General features: G+C 37.6%; 1 protein-coding gene across 1 annotated transcript in view; it reads left to right on the top strand.

The window, feature by feature from the left end:
• tcerg1l (transcription elongation regulator 1 like) overlaps positions 1-12,259 on the top strand; it is a 161,744-nt gene that overhangs the window by 40,458 nt on the left and 109,027 nt on the right. The window lies entirely within an intron of this gene.

The following is a 12,259-nucleotide window of genomic DNA, read 5'->3' as shown; positions in this document are numbered from 1 at the left end:
GCACAGAGTCAGTCTGAAGTATTCTAACTGGAATTGTAATTGGAAATGCTTTGAGTAATGGACGTGTAATAGTTGCTTTTTTTGGTTGAGATGTTTCAAAAGTAGGTAAGTAGCTTTTATCTTCAAATGTGAAGTGTGAAAAACGAGAATTTATCATCATATATAAACTCACACTCAATGACCACTTTACTCACTCAAAATGTTCATGCAGGCTTAAAAGCAAGACATTAGTGCTACATTAAACCACGTTAGTATTCATACCTAGCTTATTGGTACACCTTAGTGGTGTCCTTTTAGATATGACATGCCGTCATTGTCCATGTAAATGTGTGTTCGTAATCCTCTTGCCCTCCATTTGTGGTAAGTTGTCAGCTCAAACATGGGCCAAGACATTGTTTGGGTTATATCAAGAGTCAGAGTCAGAGTACTTATCTGAAGTAAACTAGATTGTGGATTATAAAATATAACTATATATAACAACTTCTATAAGTCAGATTAGATCAGTGTTTTTGCTCTGAGATGTTTAATGAAGCATGTGCCCTAGTTAGTGGCCCTATAATGGTCCCTATCCCCTGATAGATGGGGTAGATTGTGGCTTATGACCCATGCAGTGATAAATGTTCTACTGTACTAAATTGTAAATGTACTTGATGAAATGAGCATCTGATGAAATATGCATCTGTATTTAGCCACAGACTGCAAGGGCATTTTCAGAATAAATGCCTTTTTAAATGATCACCGATGGAAGAATAATGCTTGTTCACAAACTATTTTAAAAACAGGGCACATCATGTAGCAAACATTGTAGAAGGAAGTAACTCTGAGCTCTGCTACTAAAGCCTGAGTAGACTGATAAATCACTACTGATCAGTTATTTCTCTCAGTGTTACTGAACAGTCTGCTTGGTTGATAAGCTTACTAGTGATAAGCTTAGCATCAGCGTTTGTTCTGGATTCATAATGTTACACACACTTTCTCTCTCTCTCTCTCACACACACACACACACACACACACACACACACACACACACCATCACTGGAAATCATCAATTGGAAGTCACATGGTTACCCACTATATAGTCAAATGTGCAATTTGAGTTTTTTACTGGGATATTGTGAATTGTTTGAGTTTATGCAGCAAGCAGCTGATGAGAGTGAGAAAAAATACAAATCAACCACTACAATTAAATAATAATGATAATAATAATAATAATAATAATACATTTTCCACATGCTTTACTAAGATGTATACCTAATGCAGTCAGGTATTACTGCATTGTAAATATGGAACTTTTTATATATTAAAAAGTATATAATAATATTATTATATATGTCCAGCCATAACATTAGTACCATCCAAATACCAAGTACCATCCTAATATTAAGTAGGACCCCCTTGTGCCACCACGACAGATCCGACCATTCAAGGCACAAACTCCACAAGATCTCTGAAGGCATCCTGTGGTATCTGGTACCAAGACATTAGCAGCTAGTCCGTTCAGTCCTGTAAGTTGTGAGGTGGGGCCTCCATGACCCTGTTGCCAGTTCCCCCCATAGTGCTTCCTTGGACAACTTATGTTATGTACTGACCACTGCATACCAGAAATAAAACCCAAACAGCCTGATGTTTTTTAGATGTTCTGACCCAGTCATCTAGCCTTCACAATTCAGATCTTGTCAAAGTGTCTCAGATTCTTATTCTTGTCCTTTTTACCTGCTTTCAACACATCACCTTCAAGAACCGCTCCACCCCTTGACAGATGGCACTGTAGATGAAAGTAATCAATGGTTTTCACTTCACCTGTCAGTAGTACTAATGTTATGGCTGACTGGTGTGTATACATAGTTCTGAATAGATTTGTCAGAGTGTATTCAGAACTCAGCCATTGCTGCTTGGCCAGTAAGTGTAAGGTACAAAGTAGGTGTTACTGGCAGCTCACTATTTAAACAAGATTACATACAGAGTAGCTGGAAATCATGTATTGAGCTAGAAGGTATATATAGAATAGCAGTCTTTTCGTTCTCGTTATTCTGCACTTCTTTTGACAATTATATGTTGCAGGTCAAGCACTGAGCCTGTTTCTCAGTGATGCTGTGTTGTCTAGGTGGGCTCTTGTGCTTCGTCTTTGAGTGATAGATAAGGGTATTTCAGTTTACTGAAGCAGACTGGTTTAAATCAAGGGTCAGAGTGTAATGATTGAATTGAAAATAGATGGAGAGAGGAGGTTCATTTGCAGGAACAGACAGAGCGTGTCTTTTTCCACTCACTCGCTCACTCTCACGCACACTTCCCCCTTGCATATTGATTGCCTGATCTTTTTCCTCCTCTTGGTGTTCAAGGAATACTTTCGATTCCTCTCGCAGGTAGATAGCCCGAGGTAAGAAACAGAGGGAATGCGTGTGTGAGAGTGTGGAGACTCCCTCTCAAAAGAAGTGAAAAGGGCCTTTTGAAGAGTTTCACATGGCCATCCGAGTGTGTGTGGGTATGTGTGCCTTTCCTTCTGAGCAGAGGTGAGGACTTTGATGAGTGTGCACCTGCAAGAGTGTGTGTGTGTGTTCCTAAGACGTGTCTTGTGAGGAGGTTTGAGCTCTGCAATCGCATCATCACTTCTCAGTGTGTGGCTCTACAGGGATATAGCTTGTGTCTGTCAGTGTGAGACAGTGAGGCCTGTGCTCTTCTCAGGCTGCTTCTGACAACTTGGAAAGCTGACATTCAGCAAGAACACACAAATGGAAGAAGTCTGGCTTATAAGGAGAGAGAGAATAAAAGCTTCAAATAAATTGAAACCAACCTTCTAACATCTCAAACTAATTTAGGTCCCGTCAGCCCCTCGGTATTGCACCTTCTCCCGGGGTGATGCCGAGCCGCCGTCCACAGGCTCACACGAGGACTTTTGTTTTGTGTTTCTGTTCATGTTTTGATTCACAGACTCGGTTCATGTTCATTTACGTCATGTGTGTTCAGTTCAGTGTTTGATTCTTGTTTAGTTGATGCGTTTCACCTGAGGCTGTGGTACTTAAGGGGCTCCCACGCAATATTCGACGCCGAGAATTAAATAAACTACATGGATTTGATGTTTACGGTCCAAGAACCTCGAGGCCATCAGAGAGGTTACCTTCCGATATCTGGATAGCGTTAGTGATACCGTTCATGGGCAAGCCTTGATACCAGGTAGGTGCGGCATTGCCGTTTGGTTCTACAGCTGGTCCCCTAGCTCTCCTAGCTCAGCTCCCTGAGTCCCACCAGTCTCAGGTGTGTTTTGAGTTGTCCCTTTGAGTTGTCACGGTTGTGTTTGGTTTATTGTGTGCCCTGTACTTGCTGCCTTTTGCTACATTCTCCCCTGTTTTGTTTTCTCATATTCTGTTAATAAATCTGCTTGCGTTTATCCCTCTGTGTCTGGCCTAGCCCATCATGACAGGTCCATATCTTTTTGTGAGTAATTGGATGCAAACGACTTGTGCAAACCAGCTTTATTTGGGCTTTTCCTCACTTTGCCAAACAGTGAGAGGCCTGACTGGGAAGTATTATCTCAGTGATTACTACAAACAGATCATAATAATAATGTAATGCATAGATAGAATTCATAATTCATTCAGTACAGTGGTTTCTCAAATGGAAAAGAAAGAGTGGTTAAAATGTGCCTTATTAGTACCCCACCATAAAAAGTTTGTATCTTTAAAATGGCAAAACCTCTTAACGTTCTGTGGATAACGTCCATGTAATGTAATGTAATTGAGTAGAAAGTCATTCTGGAGCATTTACAGTATTTGGTTTCTTCACCAGAAATAACTGCCATATTCAGATTACTGTACGTCACAAAATAAAAGAATAATAATTAACACATACATGTGCAGACTTTAGAAGCTACTGCTATTGCTACTGTAGAAGAAAAGTTATATATGTTAAAGTAGGGCTCGGCTTGACCGACAATCCTTTTACCCCTTTCAAAAAAAAACAAAAACAAACAAAAACAAAACATGGCCCCCATGGTGCCGAACGTATTACTACTATTTTTTGAGCATTGCTGTGAGGATTTGATTGCATTCACCAACAGGAGTGTTGGAAAGTTCAGGATGTTGGATGATCCCCACCCCACCACATCCCCAACTCCCTAACTATCCCGAAAGTGTTGGATTGGAGCACCATCGATTATTACAGATTTTATATATCTATATATATTCCAGAGAAAAAAATATCTAGAAATAATAAAATCATTTATAAATAATAAAAAAAGTAAAGAAAAGAAAACTAAAAACAAAGAAGCGCTAATTTATAGTGATGTGAGCACTAAATGTAGCTATTATAGCTATCTAGGCTGAACCTTGCATATACTGTAGACAATATAAGTCAACTAGCTAACTAGTTAGATAATGCAATGTGCAAACACTATATATATATATATATATATATATATATATATATATATATATATATATATATATTCTTATACATAAATGTTCAATTATTAGGTACAAAAATATGATATCTGAGTATATGAGTAGTATACAATTTGTGGCTCATTTGTGAGCCTTGTACATCTAGAAACCTTCATCCGCACCATTCAAACATTCATTCCGTACACTATGGTCAATGACTGTGAAACATTACCCAAGTCCTCTGCAGTGTTTTTCCCTTCCAGGCCAATTTATCCCTGGAATGTAACTCGCTCTCTGTACATTTCGTAATGATCATGCTGGCTGACTGTAATAACAGCCTTCATGTAGAGGAAAGTCTGGGGACTCCCTCTGAAGCTGTATGCACAAAGCATAGCTAATGAATTAGCTATAATTCTTCTGGTTAGATGGCATCAGTTTGAAACTAACTACATCTAGCGTGCATCATCTGTTAGCAACCCATGATGCTAATAAGACAATTCTCTCTGTAATTAAGCATGCCAGGGCCACATTTGAGAACAGATAGATGTTGGGCTCCTGTAAACAAGCCAATTGTGTAAACTGATTAGGACTGTTAGAGCATTTATTTTTCTGTTGGTAAAATCATCCAGTGCAAGAGAGAAATGGAATAGCCCACCCTGGCCCAAGTTCTGCAATCTGGTGTACTATAATAGTAACTGAGGAGAAAATGCTCATATGATGCTGGCTAGCTACTAAATGGACACTTATATAATATATGTCCAAATGTATGTGGACACCCTTTCTAGTGAATACATGCAGCTACCAATTGCCGACACAGATGTGCAAAATGCAGATACCCTTTGCTAGTATCTGTAGAGAAGTACTGCCAATAGAATAGGACTCTCTGGAGCAGATAAACATGAACATATAGGCACCATGCGGCCTGATACCAGGCATGGAGTAGAGGGGTATAAAGCCCCCCTGCACTGAGCTGTGGAGAAGTGGGACTATGTTCACTGGAATGATGATTGATGCTCTATCTAATACTTTTGGGCTGCGTTGGGGATGAAGTCGGATGATGTTCATCCAAAATCATGACCTATTACCACTTATGTCATGTAATGCAATCAAATCTTTGCAGCAATACTCCTCCAAAATCTTAGTAGAGACAGTTACTTCAACAAAAGCAGGATAAACCTTTGTTAATACCCTTGATTTCAGAAGAAACAGTGAATGCACAGGGGTCCCAATACTTTTGTCTATATAGTATATTTATTAAAAATGGGTTGGTCCATCTTTTAGTATGTTTAATGGCCTTAAATAAGTGCCAGTATGAGCACCACCCATGCCAACTGAAGAAATGTGATTGCTAGTAATAGAATGAAGCTTCTCAGAACACTGAAACTCCATAAATCTTACTTAATCCTCACATCAGTTCAGGTTTCCCGAAGATGGCAAATTTAATCTCCCTTGAACACCAACAGAGTTCACTTGATCTATCAATGCCCTGAGACCAGCTTACTTTTAATCACTGTGCTCCCCAGACAATTCCTTTGTTATGCCAGTGTAGCACAATCTATTGGTGCAAAACTAGGTGCTCTGTTTGAATCATAAATCAATATTGCAGAAATTACATTGTTTTTTGTGTTTGTTTGTTTGTTTTGCTACTGTGACAATTTGCTGTTGTGCATAGTTATACACCCTTAAAAATAAAGGTATCAAAAGGGGTTACTGGCATGTATGAATGATTACAGGAGTAAATTCTGTATCAGCTCATTTTAATAAGTATGTATGAAATACATCTTAGGGTGTTTCTGCTTGTCAGCTTTGGGTCGATTAAAACAAACCCTGGTGCGATTGCTCTGTTAGTGCAGTTTGTTAGAGTAATTGTGAACGCTCCCTTTACAACTACAGTGCACACCAAACAAGTGGACCGACACCATCTGAGCAGGTGGGTCTCAGTCCATTTCTAAACGAACTCTAGTGCGGTTCATTTGAAGTATGAACACAATTTCCATGTAGAGGCATCTAAACCAACCAAATGTAGTTGTGCACAACCACAGGGTCACTCCTACCTGCAAAATTGAGTACCAACCCTGTCCATACGCTCCACAAACGTCATGCTGTCCACATCTGTCTGCTTCATCACGGGCAAGTCTCTGTGCAGACCTGCCCACCTTTCTGTGCTTTAACCTCTTCTGTCTGTCCCAAACTACACACTACTACAGTGTTTCAGACCTAGCCACCTTTAGAACTGCATTCGTAAACATATTAAGCTCAGTAGAGTAAATACGTGGGTCAATTGGGATGCAGCCACAGTAATGTCAAATTTTACAGCAATTTACAGCATTAACAGTGTGTGCTTTAAATTTATTAGGGAAAGTCCTGTTAAAACCAGGTTTCTTTTTGAAAGTATTGTGTGGATTATGCAGGACTTCTGGACACACCTTCCTTGTGCAGACCTCTATCTACAGCCTTCTGTCATACATGCATCATAAGTCACCTTTGTTCCTTTTTGGGTCGAATGCAAATATGTCAGTATGAACTACAGGTAAAACACATCTATAAATGCTTTATAGATCCTTAATTTTAATATACAGTCAATTATATATATATATATATAGTTTGTGGTTGGTGTGGTTGGTGTGGCGCAACAGATAACACCACCACCTACCATTGCGTTACAACAACACCATGTGGGAGACCAGGGTTCAATTCCCGGTCTGGGTGACTATGCTGCGCTACACCAATAAGAGTCCCTGGGCAAGACTCCTAACACTACATTGGCCCACCTGTGTAATAAAAGTCACCTTGTAAGTCGCTCTGGATAAGAGTGTCTGCTAAATGCCATAAATGTAAATGTATATTTATTAATATATGTGTTTTATTTTATGTGTTATTTTGTAACCTGTAACCTTGGGAAATCAACCAAAAATCTAAACCTAACACTCATCCCTGTCCTAAGCCCAGCCTTACCAGACAGTTTGCAACCAGCTTTAACATCTGTGGACATAACATTTACATTTATGGCATTTAGCTGACGCTCTTATCCAGAGCGACTTACAAGGTGACTTGTATTACACAGGTGGGCCAATGTAGTGTTAGGAGTCTTGCCCAGGGACTCTTATTGGTGTAGCGCAGCATACGGTCACCCAGACTGGGAATCAAACCCTGGTCGAACCCTGGTCTCCCACATGGTGTAATAGCTCACTGGCAGCTAGTGGTTTTATCTGTTGCGCCACACCAACCACCATCATATGGACATCATATAGCAGTAATAAGTGTAATATCTAAACAATCTGAGAAAAAGTCTGTTAACTAGTTTATAACCTTTACTTTATGTAGTTCTTTGGGTTCTTTGAACTTTTAAAAGATTCGTCATACTCACACACATTTCGTTTACAAAATCAGTTCTTTAGAGGACCATCAATTGAAAGGTTCTTTTGGAAGCTCAAAAGTGGTTCTTCAATGTCATCGCTTCAAAGGATGCTTTGTTGGCTTCACTTAGCATGTTCAGTTTACTGGCAGGACAGGTGCCCAAAACAAGCAAGCAAACAAATATCCATTTCCATGTAGAGTTTAGTTCCAACACACCTGCCAATATTTAGATGCTACTGATGGCCTTGATTAACAAGTGTGGTAGAATAGGGTCATTACTGGAAAGGCACCTCAATGTATATGGATATATTAAAAAATTGCTGTACGGGTTATTTGTGTTTTTTCCATAGACATTCCATATCACCTTGAAATATGAATGGGAAGAATCTTAAAGGTTTAAAAACAAGAAGTTTTAGACTAATTAGACTAAGGGTTACAGGATGTGGAGGTTTTAACACATTAAAAAGATTCTTCATCCTTCTCATGAACAGCACCAATAGTTCTCTAAAGAACCATCAGTTTAAAGTGATTTTTTAGGCAAACAAAAGTGGTTCTTCTGTTGCTTCACACAAGTAATCATTTTCTTTGTTTTATAAGACCATGAGAGGAAGAATTTATACTGCTGGAATTAAACCATTCACGCAATCAAGGCACTTGAGACCACTGTAAAAGGACATTAATGTATTGTAGAGGTTATGCGTCTGGAGTGCTTTTCTATGGTCATATCTCACAGCTCACCCTGGCTAATGACAACTCTCTGCCTTACTGAAACAGTTAACTGAATTCACACAATGCTTCATTTTTGAAACTCCACTTGCCCTGATAATGAAAACTTTTCTTGCTTTTTTAGTTACACTGCAGGTTTAATAAGTATCTTACTGTGCGGAGAATTGCAGCTCCTTAGAATACAGTAATATGGACCTGTCACAAAATCAGTCCTATCCGTGCTCTTTCTTTAAACCAAGCTCCACCTCCTTATTCCTCATCATGTCCGTTACCTGTGTTTATCTGTTGTATTTAAATGGGGGTGGGGGTGATTAGACAAGAATGCCTAGTTGGCCCTGGAGACAAAATCCTGGCTGGTGTTAAAATTCATGTTTTTCTTTTTCCATTTAAAAGATCTTTTTAATAATAATAAAATAATACTTTTATTTTCATACATTATTTCATTTTTTTATTCTTTAATTAATGAGTTCTGATTCCAGTAATATATATATATATATTTTTTTTTTTTTTTTTTGGGTGACACACCTAAATATATAAATAGTTATAATAAACATTTGTCTCTTTACCTTGATTATTTGAACATTAAGCTTTTGGCTTGGCTGCAGTCAGGGCCTTATTGCTGAAGGTGTTTCAAGTCAGCATTGTTAACATGCAATTCCTCATGTAGTTTTTCTGCATTTTTATATAAAAAAAAAAATACTGGCCCAACTTTTTGGTCCTGAAAAAGTACCCATGGAGCAAAGATGGAGTTACCCAAGACACAAAATTCAGGGGGTGCTTATATCACTGAGGAAATTCCTTTGGAAAGAATTCTATGCATTGATGAACTCATTAGGCACATTATCTTTTTTCATCTTATGTGTCTAATGTTTGAATAAAAAGCTTGTAAATCATGTAAATGAGTTGGATACCCCCAAAAATAGGTAATATGGTAATATGTATTTTCTGAATAATAAAAAAAAAAAACTGAAAAAAGGTTATTTATGTGAATTCATTAAAAACCACCACTTTTGGATCCTCAAAGAACCATGTTTGAAAAAGTATGAGCAAAATGATTTAGGGAAGGGTAACAATATGTGAAGATTTTAAAACATTAAAACAACTCTGCAGTGTCTCAGTGGGGTTTAGATGGTGGATAATTGAAACATAGCTAAACTCAACTCTGAAAAATAATTGTATTTAAAACAAGAATAAATGATTTTTTATCTATACATCAGTCCCAGTAGTTATTTATTTAAAGTGTTTATGAGGCAGAGTAGAGTGAGACCATCATTTCATTTCACTTTTCTACATTTACAGTTACATCAATGAAAGACCTTGGGCAAGAGTTCTTGCACTATACTTACACTCCTAAATGGCTAAAGATAAGAGTCGGTGCTAAACTGTAAAAGGTAATATTTACAGACATATACTAAAAGTCCAGAACTTGACACCTCGTCTTATTGTAAATGTCATTCATGTGACTTGGGCAGATTTGATAAGGTTTTTTTTTCATTTTGGCTTCATCTAAAATTGATAAACACAGTTAAAATCTACAACAGTCTCTGTGTGTCTAGCTTTCAATTACATTGAAGTGGCAACCATCAGGGCCATGCCATTATGAACCAGTAGAGCACAAATAATTGGCCAGTGTTTTTTGAGCAGTGTCTAATTATAATAAATGTGGTGTCTCAAAAGGAGATTTTTAGGCATGACTTGAACTTGCCAAGTTGTCAATTCCATAGCAATTACTCTTGCATTGTAGCCTCAGAGTTTGAAATCGCCAACGTCATGAGTTTTCATGTCAGTTTAACCACCCATTCTGCAGATTTATAACAGAGCTGACAGTACAAAATTAAACAGACACATATACTCTCATTGTTAGTTACTTGTTTGTTTCACAGCATTAATTGTATATCCCGCTTTTATTTACTTTTCTAGTTTTTGCCTATAGATTTATGAGTACCCCTGTGTTTCTTGTGGCTGCTTACACTTTGACACTTGCTGTAAACTTGGACTTGGAAGTCATTTTATCTTACCAAATATTGAGTCCCCCCCCCCCCCCCCCCCTTGTGCCATTACAACAGATCTGACCATTCAATACAAAGACTCAACAAGACCTCTGAAAGTGTCCTGTGGTATCTGTCATCAAGACATTAGCAGCAGATCCTTTTACAAGTCCTGTAAATTCTGGGGTGGGGCCTCCATGGATCATGTCAGGTGCTCATGTCCCTGTCGCCAGTTCACCAGTTCAGTTGTCGTTCCTTGTATCACTTTTGGAAGGTACTGACCACTGTACACCAGAAAATCCCCAGAAAACCTGCCTGATGTTTTGGAGATGTTCTGAGCCAGTTGTCCAGCCAACACAATTTAGCCTTTGTCAAAGTGGATCTGATGCTTATGAGTGCACAATTTTCCATTTTTTCATTTTTACAAAAGTATACATCTTTATCTTGTGATAATTTTGTTATACTTTGTTATAATTTTGTTATACTACTTTGTTTTGATTTTTGTTCTGAGATTGCTTTTATATTTTCTTCTATGATTTTTCTGAATCGGTGCTGTCTTCTTGGGGACCTTAAGAGGTGCTTATAAGTAAAATACTGTTATTATTATTATACCCCATGACTGGACCACACAGGATTCCACATACTCAATGTGAATACAGTATGAGGATAGCAGATCTTTGATGTGGAGAGTCAAAATTGGGTATTTCAGTCCAACCACATCTTTATTTGAATGTTTTTAATATCAGAGTCTGTTTCAAGTGCCTCTACTGTAGGAAACGAGCTAATCGTGCTTTTGTACTTTCTCCATTATCTACCTTCAAAAGGTCTTTGAAAGTATTAGTCATGAAATAACTTCTATGTCCTTGAGATAAGCTGGACTGTCAGTGTGTGTAGCATTGGTCTAGCTTTTTCCAAAAATTGTTTAGTTATAGAAGTCAATCAAACATTGATTTTCAGCGCTGTGTTATATTTTACATTGACACATGTAGCAACCCTGTAGTTTGATGAAAGTTTGATGCCTCTCCTGCGAGGCTTTGAGTTTAGATTTATGAGAATAATTCTGCACTGCTCATGTATGGGTGTGTTTGGGTGTTATAGCTGTTCAAAGGGTTTACAGACTAATGTTAAAATATGCATTCTGTGCCTTAAAAAAGAACACAAGAACAGTTTTCCCAAAGATCATCTATTTTTTATTTCTTTTTCTGCTGATAATGAACAGTAGCGGTACACCAGTGTGTGGGTGTATGCAATGCAAAATATGAGAAAGTACATATGTATAAGAAATTGCTGCCAGATGATATATCCTATTGTGCACAAATATTATATTGTGCTTTTTTGGTTTATAGTAACTTGACCCCAAATGAACAAGTGTTTAACTTCATTTCACATGATAAATCCAACCATAATCCAAACATTTATCTTATATCATGTTTAAAGGGAACTCTGACTAAGACACATGAGCAACATACATGCAATGTATGTAAGGTATTGCTTACATAATATTAAATATTAAATTACATGTAATATCAAAATATTACATGTTTATTTAGATGGTCCTTTATAGATGCCTCATAGATGTTCACCTAACATTCAACTAACAATTAACTTAACCTTTTTTTAATTGAACCCTATAACCTAAAATAATATCTAAACTATTTACAAATATGCTGCCTGGTGTCTGGGTCAATAATTTATGAAAGTGTTAAATGCCTTAAGTGTGTTTTACATACAGATTTAATCTTAGCCCAAGAAATATACCAAAAGCATTTCCCTTCTGTTACTAATTTATCTTGACCCAAAAAATAAATAAAT

The sequence above is a fragment of the Salminus brasiliensis genome, chromosome 22, assembly GCF_030463535.1.
Source record: "Salminus brasiliensis chromosome 22, fSalBra1.hap2, whole genome shotgun sequence".
In the NCBI taxonomy this organism is placed as follows: domain Eukaryota; kingdom Metazoa; phylum Chordata; class Actinopteri; order Characiformes; family Bryconidae; genus Salminus; species Salminus brasiliensis.
The sequence above is the reverse complement of the archived record's forward strand: the minus strand, read 5'-3'. Positions and strand labels throughout refer to the sequence as shown.